The 24,349-nt window shown below is 33.8% G+C and overlaps 1 long non-coding RNA gene across 1 annotated transcript; it reads right to left on the minus strand.

Moving 5' to 3' along the window:
- Positions 1-3,291: 3,291 nt before the first annotated feature.
- On the minus strand, positions 3,292-21,772 carry LOC105750484. The gene is made up of 3 exons (XR_001121065.3): positions 20,345-21,772; positions 5,145-5,237; positions 3,292-3,832 (listed from the first exon to the last, which is right to left on the minus strand). It is a non-coding gene; the product is annotated as an uncharacterized LOC105750484 (long non-coding RNA).
- Between the last annotated feature and the right edge of the window lie 2,577 nt (positions 21,773-24,349).

Genomic DNA, 24,349 nt, shown 5'->3' on the forward strand with positions numbered 1-24,349 from the left:
CTCAGAGCTCCTCAATGGATCCCTTAAAGTTCATACTCTTACACCAGACATTTATTAATATTAATTATTATATTAATATTACCTATCTGCATTACCAGCCTTATTTCCCTTCATGGTATTCTATGTTTCATCCATACTAAACTACCATGTATCCTTGTGTACATTTCACAAATATTTGACAGCTTCCTATACCTAGAATTTCCTCCTTCCCATTCCATTCTATTATATTTCTATCTTCTCCTAAAAGTCAAACTCAAATGCTATATTCTCCAGAAAAACCCTTATTTCCCCAGTCAATTCAATTCCACAAGGGACTTTGCTAACGTTTTACACCTAACTTATGTACTTATCATGCAATATTATTTATCAAAGCTATTTTTGACATGATAAAATTCCCTAGTAGAAGAGAGCTTCTTTATTGCAGATAGTCTTTTTAAAACTTTTCAGTTCTTTCAATGCCTAATACTCTGCTCTACATCCAATACTACATGTCTCTAATATAGTGACAAGTTTAATTTAAACATTTGACTTTCTGCTCAATAGGAAATATCAAAACATATATATATTTAATGTATGATTATGGAGTAGCTAGATGACACAATGGATAGAGTTCTGGGTCTGGAGGCAGGAACTCCTACCTGAGTTCAAATCTGGCTTCAGATACTTACTAACTTTAGGACCCTGAGCAAATACCTCGCTTGCCTCAATTTCCTCATCTATAACATGAGCTAGAAACCAGACCATTCCACTATCTTTGCCAAGAAAACCCCAAATAGGATCACAAAAAGTTGAATATGACTGAAAATGATTGAAAACCAACAAATGTATGATTATAGAGAAAAAAATTTTTTTTTTGTTTTTCAGAAGAACAAAACCTATGAAAAGAAATACTATGATATTGTAGTCTACTATAAGGGGAGAAAACTCTCTGGTATTATTCAAATAGAGGCAGCTGGAAATGGGAAGATAGAGGTTTATCATCACATGGCAAAGTATGGAGATGGGTGAGAAGTGACAAGCAAGATAAGGTGATTATAACAGAGAAGAGCTTAAAAGCAGATACCAAGATTGTGGAGGGCTGGGGAGGAAAATGAGAATGATGCTGGAGTATGGACAGCATGGTGTGTAAATCCTGGAAGTGACAATGAAATTGTTGTAGGGATATAGTTTCCCATATTAACATAATGATATTTTCCTTGGATATCTTAGAACACACTCTCATACTTCAAAAGACCTTAAGAGTTAGGGTGCTTTTTTTCTTATAAGAAAAATATCCATGTTCTTTTGTATCTCCATTTATTGCTGCTAATTCTGCCTTTGAGTCAAGCAAAACAAATTTGATCATTCTTCCCTACAAACCTTCAGATATTTAAAGACAGTTATTATAATACTTGACAACTATTTTCCCAACTAAATATCTCTAGAGCCTTCAATATATCTTGGTATGGGATTGTTTCAGGTCTAATGTTTCATGTTCCCTGCTTTTTCTAGGCATAATTCAGTTTCCCAGCATCTTTTCCAAAAATGTGATGCTTAGAACTATGCATAATATAGTTATCATACTCCAGATAGGTAGTTAGAATAGAAGACTTTGGCATTCTGCTTCTGTCAATGCAGGTAGGATTGCATTAGCTCTTTTGGCTGCCATGACACTCTGCTGACTCATACTAATTTGGCAGTGCTACTGTTACTACGAAACAGGAAGTGTTTTTCATGTGGATGGCTGTCCAACTATGACTCTCCATCTTACATGTTTGCACTTTATTACTTTAAATCCAAGTTCTACAACATTTCTCCGTTAAATTTAATCTTGTTAAATTCAATTCATCGTCCTAACCTATCTAGATATTTTGAATCAGCAATTTTGTCATTTGAAATGCTAATTAACCCTTCTAACTTCAAGTTATACACAAATTTTCCACACACAAATGTTTAATGGAGCAGAGCCAAGGAAAGAGACCAGGGTCACTCCATTAAAATGTAGAAAGAATCTTGATTTGGGATAGGACGATATGAGTTCAAATCCAGTCTGTACTGCTTATTTCTTGTATAATCTTAAATCACTTAATCTCTCTGGGCCTTAGGTTTCTTGACTATGTGTGGTTCAGACAGCATTTAATAAAAAAAAGCTGGAGAGATCTAGAAGCAAAGCAAAGTTTATTTTACGTTCTCGCAAGAATCAGACGTTCCACCCATTGAGCAGACAATGCAAGGGAGAAGGCACCTTTCATCCCTAATGCAAATACCTCCTCCCACCACTGACCCTCATCCTTATTGGCTGAGGATCTTACATTCTAAACGTGGGAACTACCCAAGAAATTGAACTTGACCAATAAGTACATAGTTGCCCATATTTGACCTAAACAGAAAGACACTGATGTCATAGGAGGATAACAAGGGGACTTAAGTATGCCCTTAGGGGATAGCAGGGAGGGGACTTAAGTATGCCCTTGACTTAATGCTTAAAAGTCCTTCAGGCCTACTCAAACTTTGAAATAGATGAAGCTTTACTCAATTTTCACAGCTGTCTTGAAAGATCTCACCTTATCTCGTTCAACTATAAAATAATATGTTTGGTTTAGATTATCTTCTAAGGTTCCTTCCAGATCTAAAATCTTCTGATTTCCATCCAAATTGATATTGATCCATTAATTAATGAAGGTTCAATCATTCAACCAGTTCAAAATCCATCTAATTTTACTAATCATTAAAAATAGCCAGTTGGATAGAAGATAAGATGCTGAGTTGGAGTCAAGAAGACCTGAGTTGAGGTTCTTCCTCAGATACTGTGTGAACAGAGGCAAATCATTTTAACTTCTCTGGGTCTATTTCCTCATCTGTAAAATGAAGGGGTTGAACCAGACAAATCTCTTAGTTCTTTTTTAGTTTTAAATCTTAATCTATAATACTATGATTCATTAAATAATCAGCTCTTCTTCTTGTCCAAAAGGATAATTTGGAAGTTTGTTGCACACCTTACGGTGATGCAGATATTTATGCCCTTAATAGCATTCCCCTCTTCTACTAGTCTTGGACTTCTACTGACAATCCCATTTGAGACTCTTTTGCCTCTCTGGGAAAAATGTCATTTGATAACATGCTAATTGTGCAACACCCCAAAGGGAGTACTACACCACGAATCAGTTGAAAGCTTGTCAATTCAATACATGATATATTAATAACAGATTAAAGGCATATTTTGTTCCTATGTGTGAAAATCCATTTGTGGGAAGTAATGATCAAAGATACTCTCAACCTACTTATGGGAGGAAAGCATAGCAAGCAATAATATTTGTGAATTAAAAAAAAATTTAATGTAATGTTCAAATTCATACAGAATATGGCGGTGTATATCATCACCAGCTTCTCTTCCTGCTCCTAGGTCCATTTTATATGTCCAATGATTCTGAAAACTGTAGTATTGCAAAATAATTTTTCCTGAATCAAACAAGGTTAATTTAGATTATGATCTCTTGCTGCCTGAGACTGATGTTTAAAGAAGAAATGTCTTCTAAACAAAATGTCATAGTTGAAATAGCTATTGAAGGCAACAGAGCTAACATTAAAAGTAACTTAGCATAATAACTATCAAGTGTGAATATCTTTCACATGTAAAAGTTTAAAACTGCATTCAATAGTTTGGTTCGGATTGTTAACATTAAGTTCATGGACTTATTTTCTTTTAAGTTTAGGAACTTATTTAAAAGAATTAGACCTTTTAAGATACTGACATTAGATTCCAATTTAAGGTCGAAACTTGTTGTGTGAGATTTGGACCCAAGAACAAAGTTCAAAGAAAATTCTTCAGTTTTCCATTCTCTTGACATTAATGCTGAAATAAAAAGAAACAGAATTCGAGTCACAAGCTTTTATTTTTTGCACTTGAAGAACTGAAAGCTTTCTCTGTTTGTTATTTTCTGAAGGAGGGGGGTTTCCTGTGTGTAGCCTTGGGGATCCCCTAGTCTTTTCAGTCCTAGGTATCTTTTTCCTTATAACCATCACACACTCAGCCAATCAAGGCTTCAGGGGCCACCTTTTGGCATCTCCCTAGCAAAACAATTTCCTTTTTACTTGACTAAGCACTGGCACTTTTATGAAAGAAGACAGGAAGTAGCCCTTAGTACTGCCTGCAGGCCTGGCCTTTGGAGGTGAGTATCTATAATTCAATGTTCACCTCCTTTGGGCATGAAAGGAGTTTCCCTTTTAAAGATTCTCCTATTAACTTGCAAATATCTCTGGAAGAGGTCTCTTGGAAAATCACTACTCTTCTTAAAAAGTTTAGTTAAAAAAAAAAGCCTTAAGGAATGAGATTGACATCTAAGGGATTCTAGGACCCAAAAAGCAGAGAAAAGTCTTAATAGAGAGTCTAGGAGTGGCAAAATAAATATAAAATTCTAGAGGTAGAAAGAGTTGCAATGGACTTTAGCTGTTCTCTAATCAAATTCCTTCTTTAAAAATGAGAAAAGGAAGACTTGGAAAAATGTGAAATGATTTGTCTAAGATTATGCAACTGGTAAGTGATAAAACCTGGACTAGAATCCAGGAGCAGTGTTCCCTCTGTACTACTCTGTTTCTCTTACATCATAATTTTTTTTTAGGGTTAGTCAAGAATGCTTTTTTTTTTTTTTTTAAATCTAGGTAAAAAGTTTCAGGCCAGGGACTCTGGAAAATCTTTGATGATGGTGTTATCAGGTACCATCAGGAAAATGGACCTCCTTGTCTTAAAAAAAAAAAAAAATTATTATGAACATAACCACAAAATAGGAATCTAAGGGTATTTTTGGCTATGCTGAAAGGAAAATTTTAAAAACCATATAGTACTGTGAATCAACACACAACATTCCTTATTGTAATTTAATAAAGAATTCTGTGTCTTCATTACATAGACTAATGACATCTCCAGACATATTTACAGCAATTACACCAGCTGATACACTTTAATTAATGATTTAAGGACATAATTACATGTTTCAGTGATCTTTAACATATTTACAAGAACAGCTCTAGCTAGCATAATTAGAGCAATTATGTAAATACCTGATAATACACAACAAATTACTAAGAAAAATACCCTATATTTAAGTATATTTAGTTTCAAAATCAACTGGTAGAAAGCTTGGGTTCATATTTCCACTTCAACTCACATTTGTGGATAAATCTTCAAACTTTCTGATCTTCAGACTTCAGTCTTCTTAGAGGATTTGAGAAAGGCCTCATGGTGAGTCAGATTCTGAATCCTGTGTCATTTTGAGTATCATAGGATCAAAATGAGAAAGGACCTCAGAGATAATCTAATACCAATTTCTTATTTACAGAGGACATTGAGATTTAAGAGGAGTTAAGTGAATTGCTAAAGGTCAAACTCTCAATAAGAACCCCTATTCAAATTCAGACCCATTAAATGTGAAATCCAACTCTCCCTCCAATCCAACTTGTATGCTGCACTTTACTCCTGACTAATTTAGTGAACCTCTCTAAACCCCAGTTTCAATGGATAGAGCGCTGTGCCTGGAGTCCACTTGCTTGCAGTGTGACTCTAGGCAAGTCATTTAACCTCCTTTGCTTCAGTTTTCTCGCCTATCAAATGATCCATAGAAGGAAATGCCAAACCATGTCAGTACCTTTATCAAGAACATCCCAGATGGGGTCACAAAGAGTAGTCATGACTGAACAAAAGCAACAAAATTGGGGATAATAATACTGGCATTACTTAACCTCCTAGAATTTCTCTAAGGAAAAAGGTCAATAGACCTTAAAGTGTTGTAAAAATAGAATTTGTTAGACCAGGATTGTTTAGGCTGTTGGATGTTTTTAACTGTTCATTTTTGCTTCCTTTTTGTCATTCTGTCATAAACCAGCTCAAGTCCGTTGTTATTCTATGAAATTGCTCATGCAGTGATGATTTTGGCTCCAGTTTCATGATGAGTTTTGCTTTTACATTGGGGCTAAGCATGTTGCACTCACTGAAAATTGGAGTGCCTCCTTAGGAAAAAAAAAAAAAGCTGACAAACCTCACACCTAGAAGTGTCCTTTCTCATTTCCTTTCATGTTCTTTGTTTAAGTAATACCTTCAAATTTCCATCACAAAATATGTTTCTTTGACTGGTCTCTACCCATTCTTCTTATGGTATGAAGGTGTACCTTCATGGAATCTATGATTGCTGGGAAGCCAGAGAGCCCAGACAGAGGTTCTTAAACTTTTAAATCACTGATTTGTGATTTCATCTTATAGTCATCCTCCTTCTAGTATCCAAGAGGAAGAGAGAGGTCACCTTTTAGATTTATAGTGAAGAAAGATTTAATTTTTAACCAGTTAGATAGACTCAACTGAGAGATATAAAATAATCTCTTTTTCCTCTGATTGTAGATATATTCAACTGTCTATGTGCCATAGAATCACAGGCTTTTAGAGCCAATAGGAAATTTAGACACCATTTAGTTTAACCTTTCCATATTATGTATGAACTAAACACAAACCAAAAGGGTCAGATGACTTTAAAACTACTCAGAACCAGAATCCACTTCTCTTGACATCTGGTTTAGTGCCTTTTTATTTCTTGGTCATACTTCCTCTTGTTTAAAAAATACTAAGTTTTATAAGGTACAAAGAAAGGATTGTGTTAGAATGGTATAATATGACACTAAGTTCAGTTTTCTTCTCCAAATAGCTTGTCTTTACAAAATACTTTAAGGTTTACTAACTTTTACATAAATTACCTCATTTGATCCTAAGAACAACCTTAAGATGTGGATGCTGCTACTATCGCCATCATCATCTCCATTTTATAGATGAAGAAACATACTATGCCCAAGCCTGGTTAGATATTGCCTGACATGAAATTTGAAGCAGGATTAACAGGTTATTTACTGGGTCTCTATATCTACTGCCTCTCTTAAGCAAGGGACATTTAGGTGTGGAAATATTTCAGGTGGAGTCAGGATAAGGGCAGAGGGTATAACAGAGAAGTATCAGCTACATAGCTTCTTTTCTTCAGATCTTGGCACCTTGTTTTTTTTTTTTTCTATGTTACTATGCTAGCTATTTAATAAGCACTTAATAAAGGCTTGCTGATTTTGTTTTGTATTGTTTTATTTATGGTTTGTCTTATGCACTCTACTAAATTACAGGAGAAAAACTAGTGACAGCTGGAATAGTGAGAGAAGTCATCATAAGAATATAAAATTTGAGTAGGATCTTGACAGATAGACAAAATTTAAGTAGTTAAGAAGGAAAATGAGGGCACCTTATTGAGGGATATAGAGTGAAGTCACTGGGGAAGAAATGAACAGACTCTATTTGTTGGATGATAGGGGCTGAAGGTTTTTGTTGGGGAAGAGTAATAGAATTAGAGATTCAGAATTGCAAGAAACTTCAGAGATCTTGTCCAATTTTCTTTGAATACAAATTTTGTGCTTTTGAGTTCAGTGATTTCCCTAGAGTTTGAAGAGAGAGGCTAGGGTCAGCTTATAGAAGGCACTTGAGAGCCAAGCAAAGAGTTTAACAGTGAGAGAAGCAAAAGCAAAAGACCACCACTGAAAATTTTATTTTTTTTAAAGATTAGTCTGAAATGATGTATAGGATGGATAGAAGAAGTGAAAAACTGAAAATCGGGTAGGACAGGTTATATGACTGTATTATAATAGAGGTGTGAGGTGATGGGAGTGCAGGTTTGAGGGTGGCCCCCCAAAGAGTCTTGTAAAATTTTTAACATGCATAGAAGACTCATTTGTGAAGGAGAATCTCCAAGTCAGAATTTTGTTCTACTGAATCAAGTGGGTTTTTTTTTTTAAGTAAACAAGTAACAAGTATAGTTGAATCATATTTTCTTTGTAACTTTCAGGCAATTGTGTGGCTATAAATATATGATCTACTATTGAGTATTGTTTCTAAAAATCTATCCCTTTCTTATGCTTTTATCAAGGAATATTATTCTCTTAAAGATTTTATTGAGATGGGTGTAATGCCGAAGAAACTGAACAAGACAGAGATTAGAGACCAATTCAATAGTTTATTAAATGGAGAGAAATACTGGGACCAATGGATCCATGTTGATCCCAGGGCTAGAGGAGACTATCATCTCAAAGAGTCTAGCCCTGATATATAGGGGCAGGGAGCTTTTTATGGAATAACAAGAACAATGACATAATGGAGGGACCTAAGTGGGGATAACCTAATAGAGAGAGGTTATTGATATTCTAATGACATCTAAAATGGATAAACCTTTATCTTGTCAAACATTAAGAAGGAATGTCTATAAAACCTTCATCTCAAACATTAAGAGGGAAAGGTTATAACCTAAGGCAGAATAACTAAATAGGACAATTGGAGAAACTGGGTCACAACATTAAAAGGTAACTTTGGCATAACAATGGGAAATTATGTGTATAGTTAATACTTTTTAAAAAAAAAACAAAAACAGGGTATTATAGATTTAGAGCCAAAAGGAAACCTTAAAAATTTTTTTGAATCCAACTCTCAGTTGTCAGGTGTGGAAAATGAGAAAGATTAAGTGACTTTTCCAAGAGTCATACAACTGATAAGTGAAATTTAAGCCAAGGTTCTCCTGATTCTCTAATTACTATACCATATTGCCTCACTCAAGCTATTGTAATGAACATAAAGAAAAGAATGATAAAATGAAGATGATTTTTATTAAGCACTTATTTTTTTTTCAAAAATTGTATCAAATTCTGAGAATGCAAATTGAAAAATCAAGGCATTTTTTGCTGTCATAGAGACAATACATATAATGGGTGTTTCGGTCTTGGAAGTCATAGGGATGATGAGTGAAACAATTGGGTAGATATTTTAGAAGCAATTGTACTGTTGTCTTAATACACTTTCGCAAAGAAAAAGGAGGAAAGGTGTCATGTGAGTGACAATTGAATGAAAAATGATTGAGATAAAGATGAAGAAGCAGATATAAAGTGATTTTAAGACCAAATGACAGTTCCTCTCAACTTGGGTCTATGTTGTCTAGTTTGGACACCTAACCATCAGTAGTGGAGGAAAGGGTGGCCATCTATGATTGTTTCAAGTATTGGGAATCCTTCCTTTTTCCAGGTTTCTTGATAACTGATCCCTCAATACCCTCAAAATTCTGTCAGCTCAGGCAAAGCCCTCCATTTTGTATACTTGAGAAAGTAATAGATTAAAAAAAATTAGGTTGATTGCTTCTATTAAGTTCAGTATAATGTTGGTATTAGATTCCAGCTCTGCCACTTACTAACAATATGACCTTCAGGAAATCAGGAAATCTCTTAGAATCTCAATTTTTCTGTGCAAAAATAAGGGGCATAGACTAGATAGTCTTTTGCTCTTTTATACTGATAAAATCTTATGAACATGATGAGTAATAATTAAATAACTGTTAATAGTATTGATGACATTAATATTGGTTATTATTATTACTGCTAATAATAACTAAAGCAAGAGAACCCTGGGACCCTTCTAACACATTCTGGTTGTGTGACCCTTAGCAGGTTACAGCATTCAACCTGAAAGAACTCAGGCAATTTTGTAAGACCACAAGTAGAAAAATCATTACTGATCTATAATGATAGAGGAAATTTTCACATTGGAAGTTCTCTATTCCAATAAAATCACTTATCCAAGAAAATAAAACAACAATTATTTCTATAGTGGTTTTATATCAAATATTGAAAAGGTTAAATGACTTACCTATGGTCATAAAGCAATTGGCAAAGTGGACATTTCATAGTATTGCAAATTTAGAGCACAAAAGAAATTTGGAAGCCATAAAGTCCAATCCCCTTATTTTACAGATGAGAGCCTGAGGCACAGAGAGGTTAACTGAAATATCCAGAGTCACACAGCTAGTAAACCACTAAAATGAAATCTAACCCAGGTGTTCCTGACTTCAAGTATAGTTCAAATTATACTATATTGTTTCAGGTTTTCTGTTTCTAAGGAGAAAGTGCACAGAATTTTAAAAATGTCATGAGGTCTCAGTTCTACCACTTACTAACATTAAGGTTTTTTGCAAATTATCTAATTTTTCTGAATTTCATCTTCATCTTTAAAACAGGGCCAATACGACCCATTCTATCTTCCTCATAGAACTTTTGGAGACATGAAATAAGTGTTAGTTTGTATAACATTAATATATGAAAGAATTTGGAAAAGTGCAAATAGTGATAGAAATGCAAACCTTTTATTACTAAGTTAGCAAACATTTCTTTTACAATCTAAATTATGATATTCACTATCTTAATAATCCTCTTTTTCATTGATCTTATTAAAAAACTACAACCCAGCCCCTGATCTATTTATTGTAGATTTCTCTTTAAATGAGTGAAATCTGAATTGTTAAAGATTTTATTGTAGATTTTATTTCTTGGGCTATTTTCATTCTTAAAATTAAATGTCTATAGTCAATTTTTCTGGCTTGTTTATAGTTTATTTTTGAAATTATATTCTTATAATTTTGAAAAGAACATTTAAATAAGAACATTAAATAATTAAGCAAGTGTTCCTGGCATGAGTCAAGCAAGTGTTCTGGAGTGCAGGAGTTGACCAAGTAAGATAATTTGGAGCAGACTGGCAAACACTGTGAAGACAAAATTGCTCATTTTTCTGTTACGTCCTTTCCCCACAACCAACTTCCCTAGCACAATGAGCAGTGTCAATCATATTTTGCTTTAAAACCTTTTACAGAATGGTCTAGATGACCTCATTTCCCCTTCTCCCAAGTCAGTAGCCCTACTCTTGACTCAGGCACACAAATGTGATCTCTCCATTATATGTGTATTCTACTACTGCCTTTGAATATTTTTCAGATCAGAACCTGTGCTCCTTTACTTCTCTTTAGCTTCTCCCATAATAAAATTGCTTCTGTAATTCCACCCTGTCCACAAAGTCTGGGCCAAACAGAAAAGAACTGAACAGCTTACTTCTCCTGCAACTGTAGAAAATATAAAATTCCTTTGGCTCCTCTTTCAAATGTCTTCTGAGCTGTATTCTTACCTTACTCTCCACCCCCAAAATGCACTTACTAATGACATGGATGCCCGTGTTCCATTATGAACCAAAATACAAAATAGGAAAATGGAGCCATTTACATTCTGTGTGACCCAAATGCAAACTAGCAGGTAGGAACTTTCTAAGTGTAATATTAGGTGAATAAGGATTGTTATTCCTTACAATTTTTTTTTTATCTCAGCACCTAACATACTATGTAGGTAAATGAGAGTGACATTTAAGATGTTATTAGAAAGAGTAGCAAGACTCAATAAAACACAAATAGAAGAAATCTATCCTAGAAGTAACACAATTTAAGGAAATTGAAAGATTTCTGAGCTCTTTTTTTAAAAAGGCAACCATAATATGTTTATATGTGTCTGTATACACATACATGTATATGTTTGTGCATTCATATTTAGTTGTAGCCTTTTCTAGAGTGTGGTGGGGAGACAGAAAAAAATATAAAGTGCATAGAGAACAAAAGAAAATTTAGAAGGAAGCACAGAAAATCTGGGTAGCATTGAAAACAAAGTACAGTATTTATTTACTACATTAGTTTTTAAAAACTAAACAGTCTAAAATGGAAATTCATGGTTTTATATTGAATCTTCTCTTTATTTTCTGCTGTGTACCTGAAAATGTTCTTCCCCCCCTTTTGTATTTAAGTTTAAAATGAATAAAACACTTTAGATAAAGGAAAAAAAAATTTAAAAAGCAACCAAGGAAATATTAGTGACTATTAACCCATGTAGCTATGTTGCTTCTTTACTTTGACAAATTTTTACTTGTGCCCTTTTACAGGCCTGCCTGCCATTTTGCTGATATATATATATATATATATATATATATATATATATATGCTATCATTTTGTATATTGGTTTGTTATGCTTTTCCTCTGTCTTCTTATCTCATATAGTAAATCAGCGAACACATTTGCTGAGTACCTCCTATATAAAATATACTAAGCATAAAATGTGTTTTTTATCTTTTAGGGACTTTTTTAGTTTTTTTAGTTGGGGAGAAATGAATGAAAAAAAATTAAACAACACTTAACAAATAGTACAATATATGTCACTAGGCAGTATAAATTTAATTTCAAAACACTTCATCATTGCTGTTCCTAGCCTGAGACTTCTCAATTAGCCAGGACTATGTCTAGGTATCTCTCTGTGTGATGCCTAACAACTGTTTTTCCACAATGATGATATTTTATAACTCACATAAGGTAAAGGATTGGATTGTTAAAGTGGCATTTAACAAGTCAAATGGATATATGCCATAATTAAAATTGTTTAGCTAAGTTAACTCAGTTATGAGTAGAAGCAAATATACTTTAGAAATGGTTAATCAATAGTAGGTCACAAGTTGATCAATTAATATTTAAAAGATAGTGCTGATCTTACTTTTGTTTCTATAATCCAGAAGTTAATCTTTACTAAGAAAAGGAAGAAGAAAAAAACTATCCCTGGCAGGCAGAAATGCTGGCTTTTGGATTCAGCCCACATGGCTCCTCAAAGACCTAGGGAAATCAAATTTTAAAACAAAAGGCTTTTGACAAACAGGTGAAAACACAGGATTTGAGCATCAGAGTTGATTGTTCAGCATGACAGAGTGGAGAAATGTCCCTCTCTCAGAACTAGACATGAAGCTTCTAGTGTAAATCCTCCCCCCCCCCCCCCCACCTCTTATTTGCTCATAGCATGGGAAGGTACAGGATGGAAAGCTGATGTGCTGATGCCTGGGGCCTCCTAACTGTCTAAACTGAAGACAAAGATGGTGAACACATTGTGTTTAAAGAAGCTGTTATTTCATCATGAGTTTTGTAACTTCTCAAAAGGTACTTGATGAAATTTCATATGCAGCCATGTATGTTTAATTTCTTCCACAGGAGTTTGCAAAAGGGAAAGTTTCTCTCTCTCTCCCTCTCCCTCTCCCTCCCTCTCCCTCTCCCTCTCCCTCTCTCTCCCTCTCTCTCTCTCTCTCTCTTTCCCCCCCCCTCCTTCTCTCTAACTCATTAAGAAGACAGGACTAACTTTATGCTACAGCAAAAAAATATAAGGCTCTTTGAAGCCATGCAAAATATCCCTCCCACATAATCTTATCACCCTGCAGACACTAAACTTCCTTTCTTTCATTAAAAATTCTGGCAGTGTATATTTCCAAAGCAATATCTGCTTTTTTTTTCCTTGGGGAAAAAAAAAAGACAATCAGCTAATGGGGAAAAAAGAAATAGAAGATGGCTAATAATAAAGAATATAATGAATAAATTTAAATGCATACAAGCTTTCTTTCTCCCCTGAAAAGTGTTTCAATTAGAAACTAAAGGAGGTGATCTAAGAATTACATGAGGAAATCTGTACCTCTTAAAAGTAATAAAGCAGAGCCCATTATACAAAGCAGATCATTTGGTGCATTCTAGGACATCGTTCATTTAGTATAGTTTTCATATTGGTGCCTTCCAGCAATGAGAAAGATGGAGATAGAAACAGTCTTCTCTTTTTACATACTTCTCTCAGTCAGCAAACTATTTTCCAAGATTTTTATCACTTCTGGGACTCATTTTCAAATCTGTATTCTACCTCCTACTTAGTAGTACTACTACTACAACATTACAAATAATAATGGCTAGTTTTAAGATTTCCAAAGCATTTTACAAATTATCTTGTTTGATAATACAACAAACCTATGAGGCAAGTACTATTATTTTTGCCATTTTATAGCTGAAGAAACTAAGACAGAGAGTAGTTAAGTGACTTGCATAAAGTCATAAAGCTTGTAAATGTCTAAGGTAGGATTTGATTCAGGTCTTCCAGATATTTATTCAAGTATATTTGAAAAACTCTCAGATTCATTGGGGAAAAATCCCTGGAGTCCTTTTAGTGAACTTCAACTTTTACTGGATCTATCTTCTCCTTTTTGCCCTTTTTCTTCTTTGGTAAGGTCAGAGATAAGCAAGAAGAACTTCTTCCTAGTTTTTCAATCAATAAAATAATATTTGTAAAGCACTCAGCACAGTGCCTGACACATAGTAGGTGTTTAACAAATGCTTATTCTCTTCATCCTTCCCTTCTTCCACAATCAGGAATAGGTTATTTCTGTATTTTTATTTATTTATTTATTTGCTTCTGCAATTCAGAGGACCTGAGCTCATATCAATCTCATTTTTTCAGCTTTACTCTAAATTTACATGCTACCCTACTTTTTTGCCCCACTTTCATGAGATATTTGTTTCTTTCTCAGAGGGTGGAAATTGCTCAATTGGTGATATAGAAATTGGTGTGGGCTACTGAAAAGAAGTCTGTGAAAACCATCATTCATAGCATCATCAATTTAGACCTGAAAGGGATGTTGGAGATTATCATGTCCAAAGCTATCATTTTTCAAATGGGGAAACTGAGGTGTAGAAAGGTTAAATGACTTGCTTATAGTAGTCAGTGTCTGAGGAAGTCCGAATTCAGGTTTTTCTGATTCTGAATTCAATGACCTCACCATGACATTATGTTTTCTCAGGAAGAATCTTCTGTCTCTGTTTCAGAGGCATCCTGAATATTGCATAATTTAATGGAATTATTCTGCTTGTCTTTATGGTCCTGAGTATTTTAACTATCTCACAGGATTGCTATGAGAATCAAATGACCTTACGTATATACATAAAGTGCATTCAAATTTTAAAAATGCTATATAAATGTTAATTATTATTATTTCAATAGTTTCTCATGATAGAGTCTTTCATTTCATGTTGGACATTGTGCTGAGCTTTGAGATAGATCCCTTTTCTCTTTATATTTAATTTGGGATAAACAAGGAATTGTATCCAAGTATTGAGATCCCCTGGGGTGGGGAAAAGTCATTTATTCTCATTGTTTATTCTTTTACTAATGCTCCTATAAAATAGACACAATACACAACTATAAAAGAAGGCAATGCTGAAAAGTTAGAAAAGTGTTATACATTCTGAGTAATGAACCTGATTCAGCCTCTTAAAAAATATAATTTTATTATAAATGGGTATTCAATGTTTCAGAATCTATCATTACCTTTTTAAGTATTTATATAAACTGGCCAGTTGAGTCAAAGTTCTGGTTTCCTGATTTTGACTTCTTGTTCTGGGAATAGTAATGAAATCAACATTGACCTGACTACGGAAAAAAGATGGAACAATTTGCTGCCCTCAGGTTCTGTTCCTAATCCCTGAATTTTTAAAACAAAACTCCTTTCCCTGATACAAAAAGGGGGGTGGGTGATAGAATGGAAGGCATATTGAAAAGGGACAGGGTGAAAGGAGAGAAAGAATAGAATAAATGGGGGAAAATACAGTAAGCAATAATAATTGTGAAAATAATTTTGAAACAAGTTTCTCAGATAAAGGTCTCATTTCCCAAACACATAGGAAACAGAGTCAAATTTATAAAAAAAAAAAAAATCATTCCACAATTGATAAATGATCAAAAGATATGAACATTTTGTAGATGAAGTAATCAAGTTTTTTTTTAGCCATATTAAAAAAAAAAGTACTTTCAGTATTGATTGGACAAATGCAAATTAAAACAATTCTGAGGTATTACCTCATACTTATTAGATTAGCTAATAAGACAGAAAAGGAAAATAGCAAATGTTGGAAGGAATGTGACAAAAATGAGACCTTAATGCATTTTTGGTGGAATTGTGAACTGATTCAACCATTCTGTAGAACAATTTGGAATCATGCCCAAAGGGCTATAAAATCCTGCATACCCTTTGACCTAACAGTTATGTACACTAAAGAGATTTAAAAAAAAAAAAAAAAGAAAGAAAGAAAGAAAGAAAGAAAAAGGACTGCTATGCACAAAAATATAGCAGTTTTTTTCACAGGGCAAAGAATTGGAAATTGAGGGGCTGCCCATCAACTGGGGAATGGCTGAATAAATTGTGGTATGTGATTATGATGGAATACTATTGTGCTATAAGAAATGATGAACAGAATAACCTCAGAAAAACCTAAAAAGACTTCCATGAGCTCATGCAAAGTGAAATTTATTGTCACAAAGTAGCAATAATAATGTAGGATAATCAGCTGTGAATGACTTTGCTATTCTCAGCAATACAATAATCCAAGACAACTCTGAAGGATTTATGATGAAAAATGCTGTCCATACCCAGAGAAAGAACTGATTGTGTCTGAATACAGATTGAAGCATGCTTTATTTTTCTTGTGGGTTTTTTTTTTAAGGGGGGGGGAACAGAAAGAAATTTAGATTTTTTTTCATAGAATGACTTTTATAAAAATGTTTTGCATTACTTCACATGTATCTTCTCAATGGTGGGGATGTGATGGGAAGAAAGAAGGAAGAAAAAGTTTAAAAAAAACAAATGTTAAAATTGTTTACATGGAACTGTGGGAAAATATTAAGTAAGAAATAAAAAATATAAAAATAAACAAAAGAAAAGTCATTTCCTTGCTATAACTCTCTGTTTTGTCTTTTATTTTTAGAAAGTAAGCTCCTTCAGAATTTGTATCCCCAGGGCTGGCACAGAGCAATAAGTTATTATTCCTTTATATGTTCATTCAGGTATTCATCCATCCATCCACTCATTTTCGTATGGGTCAACCCTTTGATAAATTCCATGTCAAGAGCCCAAAACAAGTGAAGCTAAATGAGGACCATGAAGTTGATTGAACCCCATATAGTTTGAGGATCAAGGAAACGAAGGGTAATCAAGAAATCACTCTGTTGATGGTATTAAGACATTCAGTGTTAATGAGTTAAGATCCAGAACAGGACCAACAAGTTATAAAGCTAAAAGTGCCAGAGGCCAAATATAGTCTCACATTGAAGCATGGTCAAAAACAGGAATTATAACAATGTCCAGGATTAAGGCTTCGGATAGGCAAGAATCAAGGTTTAGGGCTATAAAAGAAATTGCAATTTGTTGCAATTGCAGGTTTTCTAAATGTCCATTCAAGTAAAGTGTGGTCTACACGATTTCCTTCTCCTTTAATTTGAGGCTCTTCTCCCTCAAACATTGTTGTTTGTGGTGGTTGGAGCTGGCTCCACCCCTCTCCTATAGTTTTTAAGAGTTCCAAAAGCAGTCCATGTAATCTGGCCTACCTGCCTCAGGGGAGGATGAAAAGTTTAAAAAAAAAAAAAAAAAAAGCAAATTGAAAGGGAGCCCAAGAATTTTCTTTACCTTCCTTCAACTCCCACCCTCCAACTCCCAAGATTCAATTGTAGGTACTGATTGAGTTTGGAGCCCATTCTTTTGTTGCTGCATCTAGGAAAAGATTACTCTGATTCAGTTACTAGGAAAAAATGGCGACTGGCTGAGGTGACTCCCAGAAATGCCCCAGGAGGTCTTTCCTATGGAGTTGAGGATTGTGGCTCTCAAGTATAAAGAGCTGAAAATTTTAAATAACTCAAAATCATTTTGATTCCACTTGTAGAATGCATATAATACATTGATATTGTCAGGTGTAATCTTGTTATTGCTGAGATAAGTATAATCTTGGAAAGGACAGATTACCCAGAGAATTTAGAGGCATCCAAAGTATCCTAAATCCCTAAATATAAGGAAGAACTCTCTTCAACAGGGTTTAAATCATAACCTCCCAGCATACCTTAATCCCTTTCAGATAGAATAAAGGTAGCTAGTTGGTTCTGTGGAAGGAAAGTTTAGCCTAGAGAGAGGAAGATCAGAGTTCAAATTGGATCTCAGACACTTTCTAGTTAGTGTGACCTTGAGCAAGTGATCTTTAACCTTTGATTGACGCAATTTTCTCAACTATAAGATGGGCATAATAATGCCTACTTTACAAGGTTGTTGAGAGGATCAAATGAGATAATATTTACAAAATGCTTATCATAATAGGTACCATTAAAATGCTATTATTCTAGAATGCTTACATTACCATGACCATCAATATTAATTTCTTATGGAATATTATTATTTTTATTGTCTAAGATTGTGAAAGAGTGCTAGATTTATTATTAGAAGTTGTTCAGTTCTTTCAGTCTTCTTTCACTCTTTGTAACCCCATTTGGTTTGTTTGTTTGTTTGTGTTTTGGCAAAGATACTGGAGTGGTTTGCCATTTCCTTCTCCAGATTATTTGATAGAAAGTGAAATTGAGGCAAGTAAGATTAAGTGATTTGCCCACACAGCTAGTCTATGTCTGAGGCTAGATTTCAACTCATGATGATTTTTCATGACTCCAGGCTCAGTGCTCTATCCATTGAACAACCTAGCTACCCATACTGCATTCAAATATGTGGCCCTAAGTAAATCCATTAATTCTACTAGACCTACCTTTTTTTATCTATGAAATAATAATATTAGATTACATTACATCTAATGTTTCTTTTAGCTCTGGATCTATAGTTTAGAATGTCATCACTACTGTTTTTTTTTTCTTTTTATTCTGCATCCTAAAGGCATTCCCCTTTCTTAATCTTTCTAATACGGATTTCAGGTAAGGGGATGAAGAAAAATTTGCTTGCCTACCACAGAGTAATGTAGTAGATAGAAGGCTGAATCTGGATTCAGGAAACTTGGGTTTGAATTTTGCTTCAGATACTTATTAGCTATGGGCAAATCACTTAACCTTTCAGGGCCTTTGTTTTGTCATATGTAGAATTCAACACCTCTACAATTCTCTTCCTTAGATTGGTATGAAGAAAACTTTTCAAACTTTGAAGTCCTATAAATATAATTATTATAGGGAAAGTGGGCATAATCTTGCTATATTTGCAACACTAATTTCAAGAATGAAATTCACATTTAAAAATTAAATACAATGGAGTTGTATACCATACACACACACACACACACACACACACACACACACAGTATGCTTATATTACTTTCCCAACAAACTAGAGGTTCATCTTTCTAACATTGTCCAATCTAAGACTAAGAATTACAAATTTAGTTCTTATAGACTACAAAAATATCCATTAGAATTAATTGCCTACACTACTCAGGAAAGCTATTCTTTTTTTTTTTTTTTTTTTTTTTTTTGACTGATTCTTAGTTTCTTTTGGTCTCATAACCTTAGACTTGGTCAAGAATGCAGGACAAATTTTGGAGGAGACCTGAACTTGAATTAGAGCACAGCCATAAAACAATAAATAAGACTTATTATTGATGTCAATCAAGACACTAGTAGAGAGTGATGCCATCTGGATAGGGCCTGAGAATGGAAGTTGTAAGAATCAGTTTAGTTCTATTTCTATCATTGAATGATTTGGGAGTCACTTCATCTTAGTTTGTCCAATAGTAGAAATGGACCATTAAATGTCTTTATACATGGAACCAAATTAAAGCAAAGATCCTTTTAATGATTACTGAAATCACTAATGACTTCCTGATTTCCTGATCCAAAAGACTTCCTCATCCTGCTTGACTTCTCTGTAGCATCAGATCCCATTAACCAGCCTTTTTATTGATACACTGACTTCTATGAACTTCAGTAATTTCTAAATTTGATTCCATCATTAAATTTATGGTAAAACTCAAAAACTAAGGACTTCTTAGTTTTCTATACTTATTTCACAATACTTTCATTATATGCTTTACATTCCAATCAAATAGCTCCATTATGAGCATAGCATTTAAAATTTGAAGGAAACTGAGAGACCATCAAATCCATTGCCTGTATTTTTACCACTGAGAAAATTAAGGCTCAGGGAAACTACATGACTTACCCAAAGTTTTATCTCTTTTTGCCTACCTTAGCCCCCATGACTCCTACTACATTCATCCTTTCCTTCTCAAGACTCTGTGAAGACTTCTCTGATCCCATCAGCTAAAAATGAACCAATCCCCCACACCTTTTTATACACCCTTCTTTTCTACCTCTCCTTTTGCAATCCTCTCATTCCAGTTTGTTTTAAGGCTCACGTTTTATCTTCCCTGTTAAATAATAAGATTATTGAAAGCAGACAGTGTTTTTTTAAAAATTTTTCTATACCTAATGCCTAGCATTGTGCCTGTCACATATTAAAACCTTAATAAATATTTATTGAATTGATTTATGAGAAGCAAAAATTTATTTTTGTTGATTTAGCGGTTTAAAATTATTTTTAGGAAAAGCAGGAAAAAAAATTTTAATCTTTGAGCTCTATTGAAGATATTATTAGAATACTGCTGGATAATTGCAAATTAAAAGACAAACTATATATAAAGTTTAGAGATTTTAAAAATCCAGCCCAGGTGGACTGTCCCACTCTTAACAGAACTCCACTTCTAGTTTGTGTCATTGAAATTGCAAATGGAAATGGGGAAAGTGAAAATGAAAATGATGTTAAAAACAGATTATGCAATGGAAAATTCCTGGCCTTTCTGGTCCTTCCACTTTCCAGTGAGGCAGGAAAAACACACATACCTCTGATTTCTGCATAAATGTTTCCTGTCTGCAGAAGAATCTTCCTTTTAGCACTTTCACCCTCAACAAGATGAAAAACACACACACAAAAAAAAAAAGTCAGAGAAACCCATACAATGGAGGAATTTCTAGAACTTTAACTTAACTTTACTTCCTTGTTCAAACTTTCACTGCTTTCATTATCACTTTGAAATGGCAAGATAGCACGTCCTAGAAATATGTCAACCCCTATTTAATTATTGATTCTCCCATCATGTTCTAGGGAAGACTCTGACTTTTTCAGTTTCTTACACTTTTAATGCTATTTCCCTTGGAAATAATAGACTCCCGTCCTTCCATCAATTGTTCAGAGCTGAAATTGAGATTTCCCTTCCTATGAGAGGCAGGCCATCTACTGTTGCTTTTTGGTATGGCTTTTGAAACTGGAAACCGTGTGCGTGCGTGTGCATGTGTATGTGTGTGTGTGTGTATAATATAGACATTAACACACACACACACACACACACACACACACACAGCCCAGACATGGCATAACACAAAACAAACAATTGCAAACATAATGTGTAAGTTTTGTTTTAGAGCCCCCAAGCAAAAATGTCCAAATTGGCTCTCTTCCCCTTATGTAATTACAAAATAGATATACTCGAAATGCAAGAACTCATGGGTGATGTTTACATCTAGAGAGAGAGAGAGAGAAAAGAAACAGCAGGTAGGATTTATCCACTATATGCTCTCTGCCTCTTATTTGCCTTTAAGGGTATACTCTATCTTTCACCCCAAATTCTCCCTATTTGAAAAGGGTCTTGAAGTCACCCTCAACCTATGACTCTTCCTTAGTCCATATATCTAGTAAGCTGCCAAGTCTTATGCACTCTCTCTCTACAACATTTCTAGTATTCATTCCATTCTCTCCTCTCAGGCCCTCTTTAGGTTTCTCCTGGCCTATTTCAAGTCATCTAATTGGTTCCTTTGCTGAAATCTCTTTCCTTCTCCAATCTGTCTTTCACCCAGACTGCAAATGGCTCCCCATTATCTATAGCATTCAATGCAATGCTATCATGTAAAGTCTTTTGACAACCTGGCCCGACCTTATTTTTCCAGCCTTTTTATATTATTCTCCTTCATGTACCACACAATCCAGTCAGACTTTACATAAGACTCTTCTCCCATTTCTATACCATTACATAGACTCTCTTTCATGACTGAAATTCTTTCTTATTTCTAGCTTGTTCATCTCAAATATCAATTCCTTGATGAAGCCTTTCCTAATCTCCTCAACTGCCGTTACTTACCCCCAATCACTTTGTATTTATTTCACGAACAATTTATAAATAGTTGTTTTGTATAAACTTGTATATATCTTTTTTGCATGTATTGTGTCTGTCCCGCCAATGAAATGTAAATCTCTTAAAGTCAGGAACTGTTTCATTTTTCTCTTTATGTTCCCTTTATTATATTATTCTATATTATAAAATAGTAGATATTCTCTTTATATATAGTATCTACTACAATGCCTAGCATATAGCAGGCAATTAATTAATACTAGTTAATTGATTTTCTTTTGGGGAAAAAAGAATATCTCTTTGAAGACTTCTGCTGAACAATGTGCCCATCACATAGGGCTCTTAATGACTAGAGTATTTAAGTTATGTCAATAACTGGTATGAATCCCTTGAGTAGTCAGATTGACAAAATTATTTCACTTATTTTTTCTGTCATAGAAACTCTTTTGAAAATTTGTCTTACACTAAACATATATACACTGATTTACTGAATATCCCCTCTTTGGAAAAGAATGTGATCAAAAACCTGCAGAGGACAAATGGGAATAAATGGTGTTTCACCAAGCTGATGATACTCAGAGCTCAAGCCTAGTGTACAGTAAAGCTTCTTAAACTATGGGTCCCATCCCATATGGGGTCACATAATTGAATATGAAGTTTACAAAATTATGATTTCTTATCTGTAAATGTTTGATTAGTATACTTATTTTATATATCTATAACTCAGGGTCACATAAAAATTTCTGGGCAAAAGAGTGTTGCAAGTAAAAAAAAGTTTAAGAAGTTCTGGCCTGCAGAAGAGATTTATAAATAAACAACTTTGTAAAGTATGGCTTTGCAGAAGTATAAAATTTTCTCTATATCTAACAGAGAATAATGAATATAATAGAAAGAATATTAATTGGCTATGGAATCCAGGGACCAGGGATCCAAGTCTCATGACTCATTTTGTTCAGCAGAATCTCAGTTTTCCTAACTATAAAATGAGGATAATAACAAACAAATAATTCTTACTTGATAGAGTTATTATGAGAATTAATTTAGTGTCCTCTGGATACGCTCCAGTTTTTCAATGTCCTTTCAAAACTATAATGTCCCAAATGAACACAACACTCTTTTTCTTAATTACATGTAAACAAAACTTTTAAACATTCTTTTAATAGAAATTTCAAGTTCCAAATTCTCTTCTTCCCTCCCTCCTATCCCCTTCTTGAAAAAGTGAACACTTTGATATATATTATACACATGCAATTATGCAAAACATTTACATATTAGTCATTTTGCAAAAGAAAACATAGACCAAAGGAAAAAAAGAAACCAAGAATAATAAAGTAATAAAGTATCCTTCAATCTGCATTTAGACTTCATCAGTTCTTTCTCTGAGGATGGATAGCATTTTTCTTAAGTCCTTTGGAATTGTCTTGGATCATTGTATTTCTGAGAATAACTAAATTATTCACAGTTGATAATTGTACATCATACATTGTAAGTATTGCTCTTACTGTGTACAGTATTCTCCTACTTTTACATATTTCATTTTGCATATTCATGTGTATCTTTCCAGATTCCTCTGAAACCATCTTGCTGCCATTTCTTTTAGTACAATTGTATTTTATCATCTAGCCTTTCTGCAACTGATTATCTCAGTTTCCAATAATTTCCCACCACAAAAAAATCTTTGATGAATCGTTTTGATCTCTTTGGGGTATAGACTTGGGTTTTATGTTGATAATTGTTGTGATAAAGTTGATAGCTCCCAAGACAGATGAGATCCCTGCCAGGTAAAGTGTGAAACCAGCTAGATCTACGGATGCTCCTGCGTGGGTGAGATTACCTGCTAGAGACATTGCTAAATCAAAAGGTATGCACAGTTTTATTACTCTTTGGTTGAAGTTCCAAATTGTTCTCCAGAAAGATTGTGTCAATTCACAACTCTGCTAACAGTGCATTGGTATCCTTATTTTCTCATATGCTCTAACTTTATCATTTTCTTTTTCAATGTTAGACAATCCGATGGGTGTGAAGTAATACCTCAGAGTTATTTTAATTTGCATTTCTCTAAAAATAGTTTAGAGCATTTAAAAATTTGTCTATAGACAGCTTTTATTTCTTTAAAAAAAACTCATATTCTTTTTATCATTTATGAGTTGGGCAATGACTTTTTTTTTTTTTATAAAATTGACAGCTCTATATATTGAATAAATGAAGCTTTTATCATAGAAACTTGTCATAAAATTTCCCCCCCAATTTCCTACTTTCCTTATAATCTTGATTTCTTTGGTTTTATTTTTGCAAAACCTTTTTAATTTGATGTAATCAAAGTTATCCATTTTATAGCTTATAATGTATTCTATCTCATTTAGTCATATTTTCCCCTTATCCATCAATCTGATAGATAAAACATTCTATACTCCCCTAATTTGTTCATATTTCCCTTTATGTTTAAAACATGCACACATTTTGACCTTATTCCAGTAGATGATATTAGATGTTTGTCTATACAAGTCATCTTGATGACTTTTTTGTTTATTTTTTGACTGCCATATCCTACTGCTGACTATTAAATTACCCAGTCAATTCACTAAATCTCCAGTTCTTTGTTTAGAACAACTGTTGTTTCTATCTCTTGAATTTATAAGATTGGTATTTTTATTGTACCCAAGCAAAAAAAAATTTTTTTACATTTATTCCCATTGAATTTCATCATATTCGATTCAATCCA

This window comes from Sarcophilus harrisii, chromosome 4 (assembly GCF_902635505.1).
Source record: "Sarcophilus harrisii chromosome 4, mSarHar1.11, whole genome shotgun sequence".
NCBI lineage: Eukaryota > Metazoa > Chordata > Mammalia > Dasyuromorphia > Dasyuridae > Sarcophilus > Sarcophilus harrisii.